This window comes from Brassica napus, chromosome C7, assembly GCF_020379485.1.
Source record: "Brassica napus cultivar Da-Ae chromosome C7, Da-Ae, whole genome shotgun sequence".
Classification (NCBI taxonomy): Eukaryota; Viridiplantae; Streptophyta; class Magnoliopsida; order Brassicales; family Brassicaceae; genus Brassica; species Brassica napus.
In genome coordinates, this window is record NC_063450.1 from 20,041,660 (window position 1) to 20,051,019 (window position 9,360).

Sequence of the window (9,360 nt, forward strand, 5' to 3'; positions counted from 1 at the left end):
GCGTTGATCTGCTTCGTATAAGAGTCCATGGCCTTTTCGTTAAATTTCTGACGGACTGTTTCCGTGAGACCGGACTCCCAAGTGAACTCTTGCTACAAAACACACATAATTTAATTAGTAGATATATATAAAAAAATTGAAAAATGCTTTAAAAAAAACTGAAGAGTTACCGCAAACTGACGAAACGACAACTCCTGGTCCTCGCGAGGAATCACACTCCACTTCGAATATCCGGTATGGAGCATGGAATACATCATATTGTTGATGCTCCTGCTAATGCCATTGCTCGACTTATATGACAATCATGACTCTTCAAGCCAGTAATTACATGACAATCATGACTCTTCAAGCCAGTAAACTTTCCTTCGCTTCTATCAACGCAGTTTCGCAAATTTGATGAATAACCGTCTGGAAATTTCACTCTATCTGTAATCCAATCAAAGAATTCTTCTTTTCCAGCACCATCCAGCCGATAAATGGAAAAGAGGCCGTACCGTTCTCATCAACGTGAAGTTCAGAACGATCACAGATATCGACTAAATCCAACCTTGACTTCAAATTATCCTTCGTTTTACCTTGGATGTTAAGGATTGTGTTCATCAGATTGTCGAAAAAGTTCTTCTCGATATGCATGACATCTAAATTATGCCGCAATAGATGATCCTTCCAATATGACAGATCCCAGAAAATACTCTTGTTGTGCCAGTTATGTAGCTCTCCAACCGCATCGACTCGAAGTTTTCATGTCCACCTACGTCTGGCGTCCTATCTGCACCAAAATCCCTCAACTGCTTCCACAAATCTTCCCCACTAACTTCCTCAGGTGGACCATCAAACACCTGCTTGTTCTTCGTAAACAAAGTCTTACTCCTACAGTATGGATGATCAGGTGGTAGAAATCTTCTGTGACAGTCAAACCAACACGTTTTCCTTATGTGCTTTAGTTGGAAAGCATCTGTGTCATCTTGACAATATGGACATGATAGCCTCCCATGTGTTGTCCATCCGGATAACATACCATATGCTGGAAAGTCACTTATTGTCCACATAAGTACTGCCCGCATATAAAAGTTTTCTTTGCACGAAACATCGTATGTATCAAAACCATGCGCTCATTGTTTTTGCAACTCATATATCAGTGGTTGAATAAACACGTCTAGTGATCTCTTAGGATGCTCTGGCCCTGGGACGAGAATTGAGAGGAACAAAAATTCTCGTCGCATGCACAAGCTTGGCGGTAAGTTGTACGGTGTCACAATAACTGACCATAGAAAATACTGTCTTCCACTCTTTCCAAATGGGCTGAAACCATCAGTATATAATCAAAGATAAACATTTCTTCCCTCTTCCGCAAATTTTGGATATGTTGACTGAAAATGTTTCCAAGCCTTCGCATCTGAAGGATGTCTAATCTCACCATTTGTGGAATGCTCTGCATGCCATCTCATTGCTTTTGCTGTGCGCTCACACTGATACAACCTCTGCAATCTTTCCGTCAAAGGCAAATACCACATCCTTTTGAACGGGATCGGAACTCTTCCCCTCGTCTCCTTATAACGAGGTTTCCTACAAAATTTGCAGTTATCTCGTTCCTTATCCGCTCCCCAGTAGATCATGCAGTTGTCAATACATACATCTATCACTTCGTACGGTAGTTGAAGACCCGCAACAAGTTTCTGAACCTCGTAGTATGAACCCGGTGCAAGATTATCTTTAGGTAGAATACCTTTGATAAAATCAGTAATCGCATCCACACATTCTTCAGCCAAATTATAGTCTGTCTTAATACCCATCAATCTAGTTGCAGATGATAAGGGTGAATGACCATCTCTACAACCTTTATACAAAGGTTGTTTTCCGGCATCCAACATGTCAAAAAATCTCCTAGATTCGGGATTTGGTTCTTCCCCTCTATAATGATCATGTACCATCTGCACAGTACCTACACCATAATCTATATCTGTTCTAGGTTCTTCTAACCGAATATCAGGCTGAGGTTCGCTAACAGGCTGAGGTTCGCTAGTACTACCATATTCATAACCAGTTTCCCCATGAAGATACCAAACTTTATAATTACGTGAAAATCCTCTCATATACAAATGAGTCAAAACATCAAATTCTCTTATAATCCTATTATTATTGCAAGTAGAGCATGGACATCTTAACATACCGGTTTTTGCATCCGGTTGCTGTTCAACAAGCTTCATGAATTCTCCAATCCTTTGAACGTATTCTTCCGTAAGTAAATTGGTGTTGGGATCCATATGAGGTTTATCCATCCACGAACGATAATAAACTCTTGAAGACATGATTTTCTCGGAATTGTTGTGATTAGAGAGAGTGAAGAGAGAATGAGGAGTGAATGAGGAGAGGTTGTATTTATAGGAAATTGCTTACGGCAGTCCGACGACATTCCGACGACCCTAACGGTCATATCCGTTGGAATTCCGTCGGTATTTTCCTATCTCAACGGCTATAAAGCGGTCATATGTATTTGTAGGCAACGGTCAAAAGGTTCGTCAGAAATTTAACGGTCATATCCGTCGGTATTTTCCTATCTCAACGGTTATAAAACGGTCATATGTATTTGTCGGCAACGGTCAAAAGGTTCGTCAGAAATTCGTCGGTATATACCGACGAACTTCCGACGACATCGACGGTTATATTATTGATCGCAACGTTGTCGGTATATACTGACGAATTTTTGACGAACGTAACGGTTATATATTTAATCGGAATGTCTTCGGAATTGCGTCGGTATATACCGACGCACACTCTTTGGTCGGAAAGTCGTCGGTATATTCCGACGAAGTAGTATTTTTTGTTTTCGTCAGAATACCGTCGGAAAATCGCCAAATATGTCCGACGACTTTGTTGTCCGTCGGAACGTCCGTCAGAATATAGCGTGTTTTCTTGTAGTGTTATCCTTGTTCAATCGATCTTCACCCAACCGATTCTTACCAAGCTCGAATCGTCCAAATCGCCAAACTCATATTGTTACCATCGCGACCCACAATCAAATTGTCTTTCCTGATCATATTTGTCATGTATTGTGTTTATCACCAAGATGATAATTTATGGTCTATGCTTTAGTGTTTATTTAAGTATATTGTGACATTTTGATAGTGTGATTTTCTATTTTATTTTGTAGGTATAAGGATCTGGTAAGTGAAATGTAAACCTTTTATGCAGCAGTCTTATTATATTGTTTTGTATTTTATCCATGAAAACTAATGTTCCATATACTTTTTGCGCTATTTATATGGTTACATATTGTGTTTGTGATATATCTATTCATAAGTTTGTGTTTTATAATCAAAATATATATTCTTTCAGCGAAAGAAAAAAATATATGTAGTACTAGTGGTATTCCGATGCTAAGCGCCGGGTTCGTACTTTATTTCTTTAATGTATTTTAAAATAATATTATGGTCTTAGTATGTAAAACAATTTCAAATATATGAAGATGCAAATATGTTTAAAGAGAATGATAATTTTTCCAATCCATTTGATAATGGTTAGTGATCTTAGTGTATCACTTTGTTTCGAAGTTGCTTAGGTCAAAGAGAAATATCATATGTATAGTATTTATTTAATTTAAAATTAAATTAATTTTCAAAGTCCATTGAGATGGTAAAATCATTGACAACAAATATCCACCAGTTTTCGAAGTTGTAGTTAATTTTATTGTCTTTTATAACCTTTAATTAGTCGTCTCCTCTCGTGAAGTTAACAGCTGTAAATTTAAAGGTGGAAGCAGAGAAAGTGGTTTTGTTTTATTTAGTACTAGGATAAGACATGCGTCTTGCGCATGGTAAATTTATATGAAAATTATTTAAGAAATATCGTATGGAAAAAAATGTATATTATTGATCGAATTAATATATTTGGCTCTTAAACAATTTTAAAAACTTTTTTTGTTAATTATATAATGCGTTTACTGATGAACTGATCTCATTTTAAAAAATATTTTTCGTCAAAAAATTATTTATCGCATAAAAACCTAACGTTTAGGCCGAATAATCTTATGCCTACTATTTGGTTACAATGAAACTATGTCAGCTCAGTTTTATATCATGATTTAACAATTTAAAAATTAATTATGGTTATGAAAAGTTTACGTTCACGTGTCAATCCTATCTATCTTCGATATTTTTTTCTTTTTTGTGTCATTTTGGTTATTGCTCGATATAAATATTGATTTTTGAGTTTATTCTCATTTCTTTCTTTTATTTTGGCCTCAGATATAGAAAATGTTTAAGATTCAAAATTATTAAAGAGATACATACTTAGGTTAAGGTCTGCGCCTTGTGCAGAATAAATACTTATTTTTATATTTTCTGCATATTATGAAATAATAAAATAATTATTACATAATAAATAACTAAGAAATCAGTTACTATTATGTAATAAGTTAGCTTGACCGCTTTTGTTTATTCACAATTATTTTAGAATAAATAAATCAAAACAATCAATCTTATCTATCGTATATGATATATACTTAAATTTAAACGATATGAAGTATATATATATTAACATAAATACCTATTAAAATAAAATTATTTGCTTATATGATTTTATTATCATTGTATCTTATTATAGAAAAAATTTAAACATTGATCACAAAAGTTTATGTGAGACTATTAACAGTTTCAGTAATTTATACTCGTTTTGAAAAATTCAAAGTACAACATATACAAAAAAAATCTAAAATTTTAATATATGATTAATGTAATTGTGTAATTTATTTTAATAGTAAAGAATTAAACAAAAATGATAGAAAGCATACAAATTATTTGTAAATCTTCATTTTTTAAAATCATTAATTACTATATATATCATAATCACATTAGGTAATTCTGTAACTTTTATTTAAGAAAATAATATATAATAAATAGCCACCTTGCTTTAGTTAATATCATATGATATCATATACAGTATAACCTCTTTAAATTAATACTTTATAAATTAACATACACTAAAAATCTCTATAAATAATATAATTTTATAGTCCCAAATTGAGTTTTTGGTTCAATTAGTGTATCGATAAATTAATATCTCTATAAATTAATAAAAAAAATTATAGTTTTGGTGTAGTCCCAACATTATTAATTTATAGAGGTTTCACTGTAGTTGGTATTAAATGTTTATACTGAGATATAAAAATCGAATTGGACAAACATGTTTTTCAATTTCAATGTGAGGCTGACACGTAGGATTAATTAACTACCTAATTGATTGACACATAAGCAATGAGTCTTTTTAATTATTACAAAATTGAAATTATATATTTTCAAATGTTCCTCAATTAATATATAGGGGATGATAATGGTTTTATTTACTTGAATTAGTTCTAATTGGCAATTCTTATAGTTTTGGGCCGAGGAGGCTTGCGTGAGTCTAAGCACATGTTTGGTCTAATTAAGGACGTCTCTCTTGTATTTTGGTGTGTATAATTCAATTGTCTTTAGGGTTCAAAAGTTCTTTTTTTCTTTGTATTAGCCTATTAGGTCAGTAGAATATAAGGTAGGAGCTAGCAAAGCATAAGGTATAATACTTTCGACCAAAAAAAAGGGATAATACTAAATGGAACGAAAGATGCAATTCAGATAATGTATTATTAAAATATTGGTTATTACTGTTGATCTCAGCACGATTTTTTTTTGTACACACCAAAAACCGCAGAATCTTAAAGTAAATATGGCCAGCTATGGATTATTGATGATATATTGCGAAGGGAGCAGAGTAGGAGAGGAGTGGCAATAATCTATTACAATAATGAAAAATTAGTGTATCCTTTCGTAATGCCTGGGAAGCTTAGTAAAGGCAATACTGGGAAGCTTAGTAATGCCTTTTGTATCTCGGGTCTGAATCGCTTTCTGTCATGAATGAGCACAGTGTCATCTCCTTCTGGAGTAATCTTGCATTTCTGAATCATGGAAATTTCAAGCTGACAAACTGCTCTTACCTTATCCTCTCCCAACAACCGAGCATCCTTAACTTTCCAAAGCACAAACGAATTCATAAATGCGCACCATGCCTTATCAAATAAGTCCAACTGAGATCTCAACGTCCGAAGCTTTGATTCCCCAACATACATCTTAACAGGACCCTCTTTAATAACCTTTATCAGTAACTTAAACTCCCTCACAAACCCCTTCGTTGAGTCATTAAGAGCAGCCTCTTGATCACTTTGACTGTTAAACATAGCGTCTGGATGACCAAATATCATAAAAGCAGAAAGGACCACTCTGACAGGAAACTTCGACATCTTCACAGATGTCACCGCCACCCTCCTACCAGGAGTAACTCTCTTTCCTTTCCTGATCCTTACGAGTACTTGGCGTCTTCTTTTTCCTTGGGGTGGCAACTCTTCTAAGAAGATGATCAATGTTATCCATTATCGACAGTTGAGAAGAAGCGGTAACGTTTTAGAAGCTTCTAAGCGAACTTGAAGGCTGTCAAGCACAGAGTTACCAGATTTAAGAGTAGCAGGATGACTTTATTAGCACCGCGAGTAGCTCAAACGGAAGTGACTCATTAATCTTCAAAGCATCATAATATTCAGCCAAGTCCAAGGTTGTCTTCTTCTGACTCACAAAGCACTTCCAACACCTAACAAACAACACAAGAACAAAAGCTGTAAGGGAGATTATTAAAGAAACAGATAACTGGTAGTGATTTATAAAAACTACCTTGACAGCTTTCTAGAGAGAAGATCACCATCTTGCTGCATCATATCGCAGTAGAGACTAATCGAATCACGCTGTCTTCTTCTCTGACAAAGAAACTCCGATCTATGTCTCTTCGCCTAGATCAAAAAAAAGAACAGAATAAGAGAAACCAAAGACCAAAGCTTATGTCTATATATATAGTTGTTACCCTCAGCAATTTGTCTTCAAGTTTGTCCCTCATTTTACTCAGAAAGGGAAGAGACTGATTTTTTTTATTTTGTGGAAGTTTAATATAAAGGAATATGATCGTTAAGGAGATAGTACCTGGTGAGAAGTAGGCATGAAGTTTGGGCTTCAGAGAGAATGTGTTCATCATGTTTGCTCAGTGAATCTTATAGCGATAGGAGAATCACACAATCTGAAGTTCTTGTTGCTTCTTGCAACATCAAAAACACTGAGCTCAGTTAAGCCTGTGATGATTAACATAAGTTGGTTCATTCTATATGCAGTACTACTCATTAAGTGTTTTAACTTATACTCTGTATACTAAAACGCAAGTCGCCTGACAAATCAAAGACTGCCATGTGGAAAAAGAGTTAATAAAATTATGAGAAAAAAATCATTTAAACAAAATAATGCTTAAACCATAATTTAAAAAAAAAAAACGGAAACTGTATAACAGTTTTATTGAGACAATCCATGATTCTCTTCTTTGCCCACGATCCTTTTTTCTTACTTTATAATCTCTCAAATTCGTTAAACAAACAATAGAGAAATTCCCAACTGATTTGAAACAGAGAATATCAAACTCATTTGATCCTTCTTTCATCTGAAAATCCTAATTCATAATTGGGGCCGTACATATGAAATGTCCCGAGCCAATGCAGAGTTCGATTTCTATTTAATTGGATCTTCTTCTTTTTAACATTATGTAACTGGATCTTAACAACCCATATTTTCCAGTGACACTATTTCCCTTCTTTGTACATATTTGTTAGCTTCAACGGAGCACTACATGGCGAAGAATATTTCTTGAAAAAGTGGGTGTGGTGGATATGAATTGCTGGAGATTCAACCAGAAAAAGAGACTATAGGAAGAAAAGAGAGAGAAAGAAGAGGAAGATAAAAAACATATGAAACATGGAAACGTGGTAATCGAAAAAGGTAAATACGTTTTATTAATTCACCACGAAAGGATCAGACTGATAAATTGTTTTCCTATTGGTTTATGCTTGGTCATAGGGGCGAGAGGAATGTGAAGTCTTGGAGATGGAAAAACCGCTGACATGGGAAGGTTAATTCAATTCTAAGACAAATTAACAGAGGTATATTTTATGGTAACTATATTTTTGTTATCTTACCATTTAGACAAAAAACTATATTTTTTATTATTGCAGTGGTTTTTTTTTGCTTAATATTACTGCAGTCTTGCAATACACAATTTGTTTTTTTTTTTATGTTCGGCATAACAATACACATGCAATGATAAATATGTTATTTTCCACTCTATTGCATCAATGAGACAATCAAATTCGTCAACGATTTTGTTGAAGTCTTTGTTCTTGAAATATATATACATGTCCCTTTTTAGTTATATAAAACAGAAAATTGGTTTTATTTGTAAGCAAAAAAAGAATCCCCATGCGAAGCATGGGATCAATACTAGTCTTAAGATAAATTGACAATTTGGAGAAAACTTGGAAACTGAGAAAAGAATACCCTCCGGTAATTCTTGACTTGACAGTAGCAAGTGGTAAAATCAGTCAGCAGAGGAGGAGGATTAAGTTCCATCTCTAATGGAATCATTTGGTTCCTCAGAGCACTCTACAACAACACCAAACATTCAAAAATCTTCATAAGAAGTTAAAGCAGAAGAAGTGAGAGATCAGAGATGTAACGTGCCATTCCTGTGATATATGGTAAGAGAGCTAAAGTGATAGTTGGAGACGCCGAGAAAAGGATGGAGCGAAGACGAAGCCGATTGGTTTTGAGCGCGAAGATCCATATCGGTCGGATGCATGGCAATTGGCAAGTCTCTCGATCTCTCTCAATAAGGTAATGGAATCGGTGGACATTGTCTATAAACCAATAGCCCTATACTGATTTCAGGATCTAAGTTTGTTGATCATGTAATTGATCTCATTCGTTGGAAAAATCTAAGCACGGATTGAGAAAGTGAGAAATAGGTTCATCTCTGACTTGGTTTGTATAGAAAGTAAAGAAGAATTGAAGATGATGTAGCGGGATGACGTTATTGATTGATATTTCAGAGGATCATAACGGTGATTGAGAAGATGAAAACGTGACTATCTCTGGCCAAGTAAGAACCTAGTGCAACGAAAGAGAGTAACTCGGAACTGGGCTTGAACAATATGGGACACTTTAATTTACAAATAATTGTTTTCTGTAAGTAATCACTTGCGTTTCCTAACTAACAATTTCGGTAGAGCTAGAGGAGTGCGACACGTGGCAACTTTTTCCTTATGCATATTGATGACGTGGCAGCAAAAATTTATTCTTAACAAATTATTATAGTAACATATACTATTTTAAAATGAATTGTTAATATTCTTTTTGGATGCTTAAAATTTTACTTTAGAAAGTTATCAGTGGACAATCAAGACATTATGTAAACTTATTCTTAACAAAATATTATAGTAAAAAAACACTATTTTAAAAAAAGGTC

The 9,360-nt window shown here is 34.3% G+C and overlaps 1 long non-coding RNA gene across 1 annotated transcript; it reads left to right on the top strand.

Annotated features, from left to right (window-relative positions):
* The first annotated feature begins 7,245 nt into the window (after window positions 1-7,245).
* Window positions 7,246-8,176, top strand: LOC125590240. The gene is made up of 2 exons (XR_007326540.1): window positions 7,246-7,562; window positions 7,673-8,176. It is a non-coding gene; the product is annotated as an uncharacterized LOC125590240 (long non-coding RNA).
* Window positions 8,177-9,360: the final 1,184 nt, after the last annotated feature.